At 44.6% G+C, this 13,950-nt stretch overlaps 1 protein-coding gene across 5 annotated transcripts in view; it reads right to left on the reverse strand.

Annotated features, from left to right (window-relative positions):
* The window catches only part of CSNK1G3 (casein kinase 1 gamma 3), a 195,332-nt gene extending 183,239 nt beyond the window's left edge, over positions 1-12,093 (reverse strand). For 2 of the 5 annotated variants that reach the window (XM_077462179.1, XM_077462180.1), the window contains exon 1: positions 11,611-12,093. The gene's annotated coding sequence lies outside the window, so the exon portion shown is untranslated. The remainder of the gene's footprint in view (positions 1-11,610) is intronic. The other 3 variants (XM_077462181.1, XM_077462182.1, XM_077462183.1) reach the window with 3 other exon arrangements.
* Between the last annotated feature and the right edge of the window lie 1,857 nt (positions 12,094-13,950).

Here is a 13,950-nt window from a genome sequence, read left to right on the forward strand (position 1 = left end):
CAGTGCTACGCTGAGATTATTTTACATTTCTAAAAAAGGTGATGTGACGGTGAAATCAATTTCGCCAAAATCACGCCATTTGTGCCAAGTGACACATTACAGCTATGATTTCCATGGCAACCTCTCAACATTGTGCCTAAATAGCAACCAGAGCATGGTTGCGGGAAAGAGCCAGAACAAGGATCTGTCAATGTAAACAAACTGATCCCTGTTCTGACAGGGGAGGAGAAAGGGAGATCAGCTGTTCCTAGTGATCAGGAACAGCAGTTAGAAACACCTCCCAGGGAACACATTTAACCCCTTGCTCGCCCCCAGTGTTAAACACATCCCTGCCAGTGTCATTTACACAGTGATCAGTGCATTTTTATAGCACCAATCACTGTATTGGTGTCACTGGTACCCAAAAGTGTCAAAAGATTTGTCTTTAGATGCTAAAAAGCGCAGATCGCCATTACCAGTAAAAAAATACAAATAAGAAATGCCCTTTAAATCTTTCCCCTATTTTGTAGACGCTATAAGTTTTGCACAAACCAATCAATATACGCTTTTTGCAATTTTATTTACCAAAAATATGTAGCAGAAAACATATTGGCCTTAACTAATTTTTTTTTTTTGGACATGCATTATAGAAGTAAAAAATATATATTTTCCAAAATTGTCGCTCTTTTTTGTTTACAACGAAAAAAAGAAAAACCCGCAGGTGATCAAATACCACCAAAAGAAAGTTCTAAATTGTGTCGGGGGTCACCAATTTTGTTTGGGCACAACATCGCACGACAATTGTTAGTTCAAGCAACGCAGTGCCGTATCGTAAAAAATGCCTGGTCAGGAAGCGGGTAAATCTTTCCGGAGGCTGAAGTTGTTAAAAAAAATAAAAATTAATCTAGTGATGGGAATCTTATTTGTGAGTTTTTCTAGCCTTTAGCCATTTTATGAACAAAATCTCAAGCTACAGAAGCAGCTCAATTCTTGAAAATCTGTGAATTTGAAAGCAGAGTAAAAGCTCATTAACAATTTATATATCTTACAAATCAAATTACACTGCACTCCTACAGGGATGCCCAATGAAGTGCACAGACATCCACTGTCAATTGACCACCTGACTCAAAACTGAAAGGGAAAAATCAATAACAAGATAAATAAATCAAGAAACCTGGGAAATCTTTCGTCCGTATTACCAGAACTGCTTCTTACTTGGTCCAGTGAAGAATTCATTATTTCAGTAAAACATGACCCGTTCTCTTTTGGGGACAACTCATGCTGCTTTAACGCATTGTCAAACATTACCATAGCTTACGTCATTGTAAGTTGCGTTAAGACATCCCATTAATTTTAAATTAGCTGCCAACGCACTGTAATGCATATTTACAAGGACATGCACTACTTTTTTCAAGGCTGTGCACCACACAGAGAGTGAACCATGACGCCGTGAAACACAATCGTGTTGAGTTACGTTGTCTGGGAGCGTTGCAAGTACCACAACTGCAACACACTTAAAGTGGGAGTTCCTAACAAGGTTTAAAAAAAATGTCTACCTATGAAGCCACAGCTAAACCAAAAAAATAAATAAAAAAAAACAACTATATACTTAACTATTCTCAGCTGACCCTGGTCTTATGTGATCCCCCTTATCAACTGCAGGGGAGAGGAGGGAACACTTGAAAACAGCTGGGAATTCCAGGATAAGCAAGGTCACCCATAAGCTCCCATGTGCCAGCCATTACCGCCACTCCCTCCTCTTCCCTGCAGCCGCTGACTGACACAGGGGAGACTGAGCTGAGGGATCACATGACCAGACCTGGTTGTAATTAGGCAAGTATACATTTGTATTTATTTTTTTAAACACAGGTTAAAGAGGTAGTAAACTCAGCCCCTCAAATGCTTCTTCTTAAAGTGGTTGTATAGTCATTTTTACTTCTTTTACTAACAGGAAAGCCTATAATAAGGCTTATCTGTAGGTAAAAATAAATAAATAAATAATAACTCCTAAACCTGTACAGTGTAGGACATATTCCCCTCGCAATGCGCCGCTGACTGCAGTGGCACATGCACACAGGGGATTCTCGGCTGAAAGTCCGGCAGACGCCGGACCCTGTCGGAAAGAAATCTCCCGCGTGCATGTCAGCTCCCTTGGCTTGAATTACCCACAAAACGACAGCATTTAGGAAAGCAAACACCCCAACATATATTCTATGAGGCATTATGAGTCTTTTGAACTGTTCATTGTTTCAAGTCTTTGGAAAACACGGAAAAAAAATTAAAACTTTTTTTTTTTTTTTTTTTTTACACAAAGTGGTCGGGTCCTGATGGACTGGTGACAGGTCCTCTTTATTTCGGGGGGGGGGGGGGGGCGCAGTGTGTGTTGGTATGCACTGTAAGTGGTAACGAGCTTTTACCACAATCTCCTTCTCACACACGATCAGTGTGTGAGGAAGAAAACCTGGTAACATCTCATTACTGTGGTTTGTTGACATTCTGTGCCTGGACACAGCCGGTCACGTGGTAAAGAGCCAATTTCATTTTCATTGGCTCTATGCGGTGATCGGAGTTGGGCTGTGTCAGGGTGAGGAGCCTCGTCCCCAATCAGTGATCTGCGCGCCGTGCGCGTGGACAGTGCATGTGGCTAGCTGTAATTGGACAATGCCGGTCACGTGGTAAAGGGCCATTTTTTTTTGGGCTCTTTACATGGTTCTGGGATAAGCTGTGTCCGAGGGACATGCCTCATCCCCGATGGCTGTGGTGCAGGCCCCCGCAGGAGCAGTGAGAATGTCATATGATGCCCGTCCAGGATGGGAGATCCCATCTGCAGACGTCATATGACTATGGCCCGGTATTGAAGTGGTAAAGTAGCATAAGCTGCAGGAGAGAAAGGGAACATTTCTAAAAGTGTGTGTAAAGGCTAGTACACACTAAGAAAATCAGGCGAACATTTTCATCCAAAAGAATTTTCGTACGATTTTCATATAGTGTGAACACTTTCTGATTGCATACAAATTGAAAGTGTTTAGCTTTGACCTCATATTACATGGTTCTGGTAAATCTAAAAAGGAAAATTTAACATAGAAGTGATTTTTATTTATTTTTTCAAATAGGTTCCCATTTCAAATTAATTGGCTGCAGTAACACAAGCTCACTGCAATGTATGATATTGTGTTGTGACGTATTACCACAATGCAAAGAGATGTGAACAAGTTCAACGTATGCCGGCGTGTGTGCATTTGTGAAATACATATTCAAGTGTATTTAGGGCTCATTCACACCATCTGCATTAGACTGAGCTAATCTTTTTATTATTTTTTCCGTGCATCTTGTTCGCACAATGCTCAAATGTGGTTTGCTGCTTAAAAATGCAGCATGTCTACATTTTTCTGCAGCAAATCTCATTACAATTCGCCACATAGTCTCTCACATTGTGGTGCATAGACTTTACCTATCCAGCTTTGCCCTTACCCGAGCAGATTCTTTAAGATGCGGGTGCCTGTACCTGAAACAGATTAAAGTAAGGGAAACCAGTAAAGTCTTGAAGCTTCAACGCTACTACTGCGCATGCGTGGGGGGGAGGGGGGTGAAATTCCGCACAGATCGCTGCAGTGATTGGACCAGTGGGAGAACCAGGTACCCCCTCCCTCCAAAGAAGTGCCAAATGTGGCATTGGGAATGAAGGATACAAACAAGCGGAACGTCTGCTTTGGGTGAAGTTCCGCTTTAATTCAACAAGCTGAAGTTAGATGTTAATTGGCACTGCTTCACCAGATCTTAATAAATCAACCCCTGTGTGCATTTTTGAACAACCATTTAAGTGGGTGTTAACGATCATGTGATTGGGAAGCCATCTCACAGCAATCACATGATCAGGAGCTCATCTGACTTGCTGCCTCTTAAAAGCATTTGGTGACCAGGTATAGAACCAGTGGACCCATACATGAGGCAGCTAGGCATTATGACTCGTCCGCATTGTCAGAGAAAATTATATATATATTTTTTATTTTTATTTTTTTATTTTATCATGTCCACGCAAAGAGCTAAGAAAGGAATTTAATCACCTATTCTATGTACTTCACTGGATCACCCTCAAAACACACACGTTCAGAAGATCCGGTGGTGCCCTACTGTGAACCACCACCACATATGGGCTCCTGAGCTGCCATTTTCATTTCCCACGTTATCAGAAGCTAGCTGTCCCTTCTATGTTCTAGCAGCTGGCCCCCTGGTGACACATTTAAACACCTGCACAGTTTATGTCGATCACAACGAAGCCTCCTGGTACATATGATGCAAGCAACTCCTCCATCTCAGAACGCTGCAGGTCACTACAGGTAGGTCATTCGGTAAGAAATGTGGGGAGCTGGCTGGGTCCCAAGAAGAAAAAAAATAAGAAAAAATAAATAAATAACAAAAACACACACGCACAACTTTTTGGTCAAAAAAATGTGAAATGGGCCTTAGCTAAAATCATTGGCTGAAATCTACTGCCAAACTCATGCTGTGTCTAATCACGGCAGGGGGTACTCAAGGGCGCCCCAAACCCAAAAGAAAGCTTTCAATGTATATGTACGTTTCAAAGCCTGCACCTGCTGCCGCTTGCAGTATTTTTACTGTGAGCGGTCAGCATGTGGTTAACTGTAAGCAGTGTATTGGTCCAGTGCTGATCAAGTAAACTAAAAAAAAAAATAATAATAATCCGTTGCATTACACACCAAACTGAGCATGTGCAGAGTGTCCCCAAGGCTCTGTACTATCAGAAGATAAATTGGGGACTGTGTTGAGGAAGGGGAGGATCAGAGAAATCAGGATCAAAAAAGCCTTTTTACATTATGCGCAGGATTAATCCCTTAGATTCCACAGTGACAAGCATGCTTTACTGCATATACAGAATGATTTTAGTGTTGTGGGTTTAGTAACACGATAAAAGTGGAAGTTAACTTCAATGCATGACTTATCTATAGGTAATGTAAATATCTCCTAAATGTGCACCGTTTAGGAGATATTTACTGTAGATGCAGCTAGTGACATCACTGGCGCACGCACTCTGAAGGAACGGCCACCCGTGCTGTTTCTTCAAAGACCCATGAGCGGTGGCTCCCGTATGGGAGTGACATCATTGTGGCTTCGGACAGTCACAGGCGCCGGAGGCCACGGATCCGGAAGCAAGACAGGTGAAGGTGGAAAGGCCACCTGATCTGACATCTCAGCGGAGGAGGGCTTTGTTTTAAGGCAAGTTTAACATAATGTGCTAGTATGCAATGCTAGCACATTATGCCTTGACCTTGCAGAGTAAAACAAAAAACGTCCAGCGGCTAACAACTGCGATAATAGTTTATCTTCCTTCTGAATGCAGACGTTATAAGTAATATGTTGCACTTAGTACTTCCACAGATGTGTTTCATCGCTTTAGTTAGATTCTTCCATGGAGTTGTTTTTTTGGTGGAGATTTGCCTGCAATTATCGCACGGAGATGACAGGAAGTGAGCAGAAATCTCTACAAAGAGGAATTCTGTGTACACCATATTATAGGAATGAGTGTCCTCATTATGACAAGTGCCACCAGGCCTACCAGAGCAGATGAACCTCCTCAGTGGGGATACACACAGCAACAAAACCCTGGAGGGGTGGGATGATGAAACGCCACAAAGTGAATCTACCAAGTGATGCTACTCCAGTCAATGTAATGGATTTTCTATTTTAGTAAAAAGAAAAATAAGCCAATACTTTACAACACAAATACACACGCATACTGTATAGTATAATCTAAAGATGACACACAAGTAATACTGTGTCCAAACAATAACCATGGTATGAGATATTTCCAAAATCCCCTTTTTTTGAGCTAAACATATACAGTATGCAAAATCAGGAATTCCCTAGCACGCTCTTGAAAGCTGGATCATTTGAACAAATGCCAAGAGGTCTTCCATTAAACAACCTCCTGTTATGCCAAACAAAGCATAGAAATAGAATACTCTGTGACGCAATGAATGTCATATATAATATTCACCATGGAAAACATCTTAGTCATCAAAGCACTTGTGTAGCTCACGGACAGCCATCAACAGACCGTACATGACAACGAGCCGATAACATTGTGACTTAACAGGTCTGATGAGGTCACAGGCATTCACAAGATGGAAACAAAGCCAGGTAAATAAAGTGCTTGAGCGCTAAAGGCAACGGACCAACAATGGAATGTTAAACTTTGTCTCAGCAGATCACAATGCAATAAATATACTTCACCTATGCCAATGGCCATATGCATGTATATGTGGTAGAACAGTGGTGGGCTTTAACACTGTGCTATCATATACTGCAAGGGTGTCCAAACTTTTTTCAAAGAGGGCCAGATATGATGAAGAGAACATACGCGAGGGCCCACCATTTTGCCCGACATTCTTTAAACCATTAAAATTCCGTATAAATGTGTTCATCTGAGCACTAATACACTGCCCAAACAAAATTCTCTCGTCTTTGTGGCTGTGTGGTGAAAAGAGGAGTTTGGGCGCGTTATTTGGATATATCGTATTTATCGGCTTATAACACGCACCTTCACTTGAAAAAGGAAGTTTCGGGAAAAAAAATAAAAAATATCTTACATTTTAAATAAAGAATTGCAAAGCAAAATAAGAGTCAGTGCCCATCAATTCAGCAGCCACCATTGTCAGGAATGCAGCACCCACCACTGCCATCAGTGAAGCCTGATTCATGCCCATCTGCAGCCTTGGAGACAGGGAGGGGGCAGGACGAGCGCCAATAAACATACAGGAGAAACTCCTGTTTTCTTGGCAGCCTCTTTAATAGAAAGTCCTGCCTTCTATGATGGGCAGAACAGTCGTCCAATGGCAGCGCAGGAGACTGGACTTCCTTTTACAAAGGCTGCCATGTAAACAGGAAATTCTCCTATATGTACGGCACTCATCCCGCCCCTTCCTCTCCAAGGAAGCCAGTATATATATCTTTTGTGGCCCCCCGGAGCTCGGAAATTCTTTGGGGGCACAAAAGATATACATGTCAAAATTACCAGGCAGGCCATCTGAAACACTGAGACTTAGACACAAACAGTGTATCAGGCATGTCCACTGTTCTAGGCATAGAAGATGTATACTTTGCTCAGCGCTGTGACCCACAGCTCCTGGTCGTTGTTTACAGCCAGTAGGATAGGCTCACAATTACGTGACCACTGACAGCCAATCATAGGGAACACAAGGTTAAAGCCCACCTACTGGCCTCTGGCTTAAAGAAACTCTCAAAGAGCTGGAGGTAAATGGTTTAATATTATATTATAATATATACACAGAGGCCCCTTTATTAGTTACACCCTTGGTAACACAGATTGCTAATCAGCTCATCACATGGCATCAACTAAATGCATTTAAGCATCTAGAGACATGGAGACATAGCGAAGATGACTTGCCAAACTTCAAACCGGGCGTCAGAATCTGGATTTCAGAGACTTTGAATGTGGCATGGTTGTTGGAGCCAGACAGGCTAGTCTGAGTATTTCAAAAAACTGCTAATTTACTGGGATTGTCACAAACAACCATCTCTAGAGTTAACAGATAATGGTCCAAAAAAAGAAAATAGCCAATGAGCGGCAGTTGTGTGGACAAAAATGTGAGGTCAGAGGAGACTGGGCAGACTGGTTTGAGATGATAAAAAAGGCAACAGTAACTCAATTAACAACTCGTTACAACCAAGGTATTCAGAATACCATCTCTGAATGCACAACACATTGAAGCAGATGGGCTTCAGCAGCAGAAGACCACACCGGGGGGCACTCCTGTTAGCCAAGAACAGGAAACGGAGGCTACAATTTGGACAGGCTCGCCAAAATTGGACAATAGAAGATTGGGGAAAAAAAAAAAACAACAGTGCCTGGTCTGATGAGTCTCAACTTCAGCTACAACATTCAGATGGTAGGGTCAGAATTTGGCATAAACATGAAAGCATGGATCCATCCTGCCTTGTATAAATGGTTCAGGCTGGTGGTGGTGTAATGGTGTGGGGGATATTTTCTTGGCGCACTTTGGGCCCCTTAGTACCAACTGAGTATTGTTGCTGACCATGTCCATCCCTTTATGACTACAGTGTAACCATCCTCTGATGGCTACTTCTAGCAGGATAATGCACCATGTCACAAAGCTCAAATCATCTCACCACTGGTTTCTTGAAGATGACAATGAGGTCACTGAACTTCATTGGTCTCCAGTCACCAGATCTCAATCCAAAAGAGCACCTTTGAGATGTGGTGGAACAGGAGATTCCCATCATGGATGTGCAGCCAACAAATACGCAGCAGATGTGTGATGTCATCATGTCAATATAGTTCAAAATCTGAGAAAGGTTTCCAAAACATCTTTCATTGTCCTGGTGACAACTATGACTGAGACAAAAGTAATGGGAAGCACAAAATGTTATCCTCATCCTGAGCAAATGATGAAGATAAATCTTCAATGGGAACACCTGTGTCACTTCATACCTATTGTTTCCTTTCACGTCCTGTTTCCTTTGCAGCACAGGAAGTGTATAGAAATTTCCCCAACAGGACACAGGTGGTAACAATAAATAAATAAATAAAAAAGTCAACTTTGCCCACTCTACCCAAAACTACAGAAAAAAGTTGACTACACCTATGCTTAAAAGCCTGACATTTGCAAAGTCTGCAACACACGTGAATGCTAAATATCAGAACACTAAACAGTGTGTGTGTGTGTGTTTTTCATAGTTAGTAAGGTTGAATAAAGACAGCGGTCCATCCAGTTCAACCTGAGTGTCTACAATTGTCCCTATTCCTATACATTGTACACTCACATCACACATCCCTACCCTCAAGGAGCCCACAATCCAAGGTCCCCATTCATATACTAGGGCCAATCATGGACAGAAGCCAATTAACCTACCTGCATGTTATTGGATTGTGGGAGGAAACCGGAGTACCCAGAAGAAACCCACACAAGCAGAGGGAGAACATGCAAACTCCAGGCAGATAGTGTTGCGGTTGGGATTTGAACCAGTGACCCTTCTTACCGCTAGCCACTACACCACTGTGCCGCCACTAATTGTATATATATATATATATATACATACATATACACACACACACACACACACACTTTTTTTTAAAGTTGCCATCCATATCCGAACAGGCAGATGTATGATCACTTCCTGTCCTATAGACACCACAGGAAGTGAGAGAATATCTTTCCAGTATAAAGGGAAATCCAGCTGTCACAGGAACAAGTGTCCCCATTGGAAGATTTTCACACTGTTGTTCTGGTGACTACTGGTAAGTGTGGATTTTCTATCACTTTCATCCCATTGACATTAATTATCAGAAGTATCAGAGTGAAACTGCTTGCACAGATACATAGTATATACATTTGGGTCTAATTTTCTGCCCGAGAGTCATATGTGCAGCAAGCCAACAGTCTACCAAAATCAACGACAGGCTGAAATATACAGTATCTGTGTGCAGATATTTCCCCATCCAAGAAGCATTTGGGTCTGCATCTGGGGCAGCTCATACATCCCAGTATGCAAATACGCTGTATGTTTCAGCCCGTCATTGATTTTTGACAGGCTGCTGGCAGTGAGCAGATGGCGTGATGTTAGCCACAGACAGGAACACAAAGCAGAACTAGAAGGACAGTAGATATAAAGGCCAACATTAAAACACAACACTGTGCAAAATACAGTCAGATTGTGATCAGTCCATTCACCTACTACATTGAGTGAGGGGCCCATCTCAACTTCATCAGAGTTGGTGGACTATAGATGAGAGATCTATGTGTAGGACACTATTTTTCCTGACTGAAGAAGCTGGTGAACTATAGTTAGGAGGTATGAGATGGGTTCAATATTGTTCCTGGCTGAAGGAGCTGGCGAACTGCCAATATGAGATCTATGTGTGGGTCATGTCTATACGTGGGTGTTAGTGACTTGTGTATAAGAGATCTGTGTGTACAGGTCATCATTGTTTGTGATTGCTAGTGGCCTGTAGATAGGAGATCTATGTGTGTGTGTTGGACTGTATATGAGAGATCTACTTGTGAGCCATCATTGGTCTTGGTGGACTGTAAGTGAGCGATGTATGTGTCGGTGGACTGTAGATAGACCCCTTCCACACTGAGGTGCTTTTGTTCTAAAAATAGCACCTGGAAACGGTCTCCCATTCATTTCATCAGAAGCTTTCACACGGGGGCAGTACGCTGGCAGGGTGGTGTAAAAAGTCCTGCAAGAAGCATGTTTGGAGCGATTTAAAAAGTGTCTCAAATACAACTATCCGCTGAATTTAATGGTAAGCGCTTCAAAAGCACTGCAAAAAGGCACCGCTAACGAAGCAAAAGCACCCAATGTTTTATGGGCAATTTTTAAACCCCTCGGGGTGAAATGGGTCCAAGTGAGTGTCATCATTGGACTGTAGGTGAGGGATGTATGTGTCGGTGGACTGTAGATAGATCTAATTGAGGGCCATTATTGTTCCCAATTGTTGGTGACCTGTAAATAGGAGATCTATGTGTGGGTGTTGGACTGTACATGAGGGATCTATCTGTGCGTCATCATTGGTCCTGGTTGTTAGTGGACTGTAGATGATCGATGTATGTGAGTGTTGGTAGCCAATAAAAAGGAAGACGTGTGCTGTTAGACTGTAGATAGATCTATGAGGGTCATCATTGTTCCTTATTGTTGGTGGGCTGTAGATAAATCTGTGTGTGGGCATTTTTGAACTGTTTATGAGGGATTTATGTAAGGGCCATGATTGGTCCTGGTTGTTAGTAAACTGTAGGTGAGAGATGTGTGTGGGTGTTAGTGGCCTATAGATAGGAGATCTACGCCTGGGCCATCATTAGTCTTGGGTGTAGGAGTTGTGGGACTGTATATGAAGGATCTATGCCTCGGCCATCATTTTTCCTGGGTGTAGGTGTTGTGGGACTGTAGATGAGGGATCTATGTCTGGGCCATAGAGTTGTGGGACTGTAGATGAGGGATCTATGCCTGGGCCATCATTGTTCTTGGGTGTAGGAGTTGTGGGACTATATATGAGGGATCTATGCCTGGGCCATCATTATTCCTGGGATTGTAGAGGAGGGATCTATGCCTGGGCCATCATTATTCCTGGGATTGTAGAGGAGGGATCTATGCCTGGGCCATCATTGTTCCTGGGTGTAGGTGTTGTGGGACTGTAGACGAGGGATCTATGTCTGGGCCATCATTGTTCCTGGGTGTAAGTGTTGTGGGATGAGGGATCTATGTCTGGGCCATCATTGTTCCTGGGTGTAAGTGTTGTGGGATGAGGGATCTATGTCTGGGCCATCATTGTTCCTGGGTGTAAGTGTTGTGGGATGAGGGATCTATGCCTGGGCCATCATTGTTCCTGGGTGTAGGTGTTGTGATGTCTGGCAGGGTCCTGTAGTGTTGAGGAGCAGACATTGGGGGATCCATAGAAGTGCAGACACTGTGACCTGGAAGTGACCCCCCCAGGTTCTCCCCCACCCCCCATCCTGTCCATGTGTGCCCAGCCCCCAGCAGGCCTGTGTGCTGGCGCAGGATCCTCTGCCCTGAGGGCTCCAGCATGGATGAGATGACCCCCCCACCCCCCTCTTGCGATCAGTCACCCACCTAGGAAGTCAGATCACAGGTCCGGGCCAGATCATAGCCGGAGATCCCGCCACTGACGTAGAGCCGTGTGATGATGGTTGGTGGGGGCTCCGCCTCTCCTCCCTCCGGTACAGGTGATCGGGCGGCAGTGTTGCACGGTAGAGGGAGGGCCGGCTCGCTCTTCCTTTGCGGTAATGAATGTAATAAAGATGGCCAGAGAAGGAGGAGGGAGTAGGAGGAGGGCGCTCGCTCACACACACATTACACTGGAGGGAAATGTTCCGTGTCAGAGGGGAACGCACAGCGGAAGCCGCCCCCTCCTCACCGCGGGCCCCGCCTCTTCCGCGATACCACACACATACACTGACACACAGAGCGGCTCGGACGGTGCAAGGCTGCGCTCAGCCCATACCCCGGCTAGCCCGACAGGCTGCGGCTGCTTCACGCCGATCCTCCCTTCGCCCCCGACGTACCACCAGGTGGCGGTAGAAGTCGGAGGAAGTGGAGTAGCCGGAGGTGCCGCCCATTTCCCTGGGACCTCTGACCAATCGCGTCAGGAATTATCGGTGGCGTCATTGCCCTTGGCCTGTCAGCGAACGAGATGAAAGGAGGGGGGGGCGGGTCACAGGCGGATAGCTTAGAAATATACGGAATTATTTAAAGTGCAGCTGTCTTCTGGGCTCAGCTCCTGGCCAAGTTTGAAGGGCGGGGTGTTCCGTTCTTGTCCGCTGATTGGTCAGAGGGTTGCGTCAATCAAAGGGATTCCCCAGGGAAGGAGGAGCCGGATTGGGTTGCTGCTCTTGTCCAATAAGATCGGGGTAGAAGTAGTCACCTCATAGGGGATGGGACTGTGTGTGCGCGTCAGTACATGTGAGCTCACCAAGTGTCTGCTGCCTGCCTGGGAAGCCCGCACTCTGTCTGCTTTCTCTACTACATGCAACATATTGCTGCTTACACCTCCTGATATGTAATGGCTACATTATTATTATTGGTTACCTTTATTTTCACACAGTAATCTACTTCCTGGCTCAGGGTGACAACACAGGATGCTTCATCTATGAATAAGCAGAGTTGTCACGCTGGGCTGCTCTTCTGACCTAAAGTGATTCCACTTGCTTTTTTTTCCTTTTTTAAATAAAATACTAAACTTTCCACTTACCTGCTCTCTGCTCTGCTCTACGATCCTCCTTTTCTGAGGTCCACCGCCACCACGCCTGACTTCTTTTCTGCTAGTGCTGCCCATAAGAAGTCCCTTCCTATGAGGGCACTTGTGCAGGCTTGTTCCTGCGCCCCTCCGCCTCTCTCTCAGGGGGCATCGGCGGTAAAGCGGCGCTATTTTTTTGCGTGGATTTGCTGTCGTTTTAGCTACACTATTCGGCCGCTGGCAGGGGTTAAATCCACCCGCAAAACGCAGCCAGAGTGACGTTTTGCCGGCGGTATCGCAGCGCTGCACCATTGATTTCAATGGGGAGCAGCGGTGGAGGAGCGGTGAGTTCACCACTCCACCGCTCCAAAGAAGCTGCTGGCAGGACTTTTTCTGGCGCCCTGCCAGCGCACCAGGCTTTCACACTGGAGTGAATGGAGCTGCTTTTTTCAGGCGCTATTTTTAGTGATGTAGCGCCTGAAAAACGCCTCAGTGTGAAAGGGGTCTAAAAATGACTCAAGCCCGCACAGCGGTGACAAACGACATACATTTTACCAGCCATAGGAGACTCTTTAAAAGTCTTTACGACCCCTTTCACACTGGGGTGGCCCAAGGAATGTAAACATCCCTGTGGCAGTGGCACGTGACAGGTACTTTTTATAGAGCGATCTGGGGTCATTTGTACTTGAAAGCATTCAAAACACCAAGATCAGTGTTTCTGAATACTTTCACTTTTCAAAAATTGGTGCCGTTAAGATGCTGGTAAACCAGAAGTGATGTCATGTCGATGCCGGCTTTGAATAGGTCTGAATAGGCGGACATACCGGCTAGTACAGTAGCTCAGGTCTCCCGGTGAAAGACACGTGGAGGGGGAGTTCCTTTTTGCAGCTTGTAATAGAAATCGAGTAGCAAGTTAGCCAATCCAATTGCTATTACAAGAGAGCGGACTGTCCGGCTCTAAAAAACAATAACCAGGGTAATGCCTGCAGCTTCATTAAGGTAAAAAAAAAAACGTAGGATTTAGAACCACTTTAAACTACAGTCACCTCCCCCTCCCCCTAATCTTCATTACATAGTAGCAGGGCTATGTAGTTCATAGACAGTGGCTGGGAAAATTGAGGACTTGGTTTAAGTCTAGCCAATAAAAAGTTACAAGCACACTGGAGTTAAAGGGGTTGTAAAGGTACTTATTTTCTCAAGTCATCTTCCAGGACGGC

Source organism: Lithobates pipiens, unplaced genomic scaffold (genome assembly GCF_037356315.1).
Source record: "Lithobates pipiens isolate NorthernLeopardFrog02 unplaced genomic scaffold, aLitPip1_a1.2 Scaffold_3, whole genome shotgun sequence".
Taxonomy (NCBI): Eukaryota; Metazoa; Chordata; class Amphibia; order Anura; family Ranidae; genus Lithobates; species Lithobates pipiens.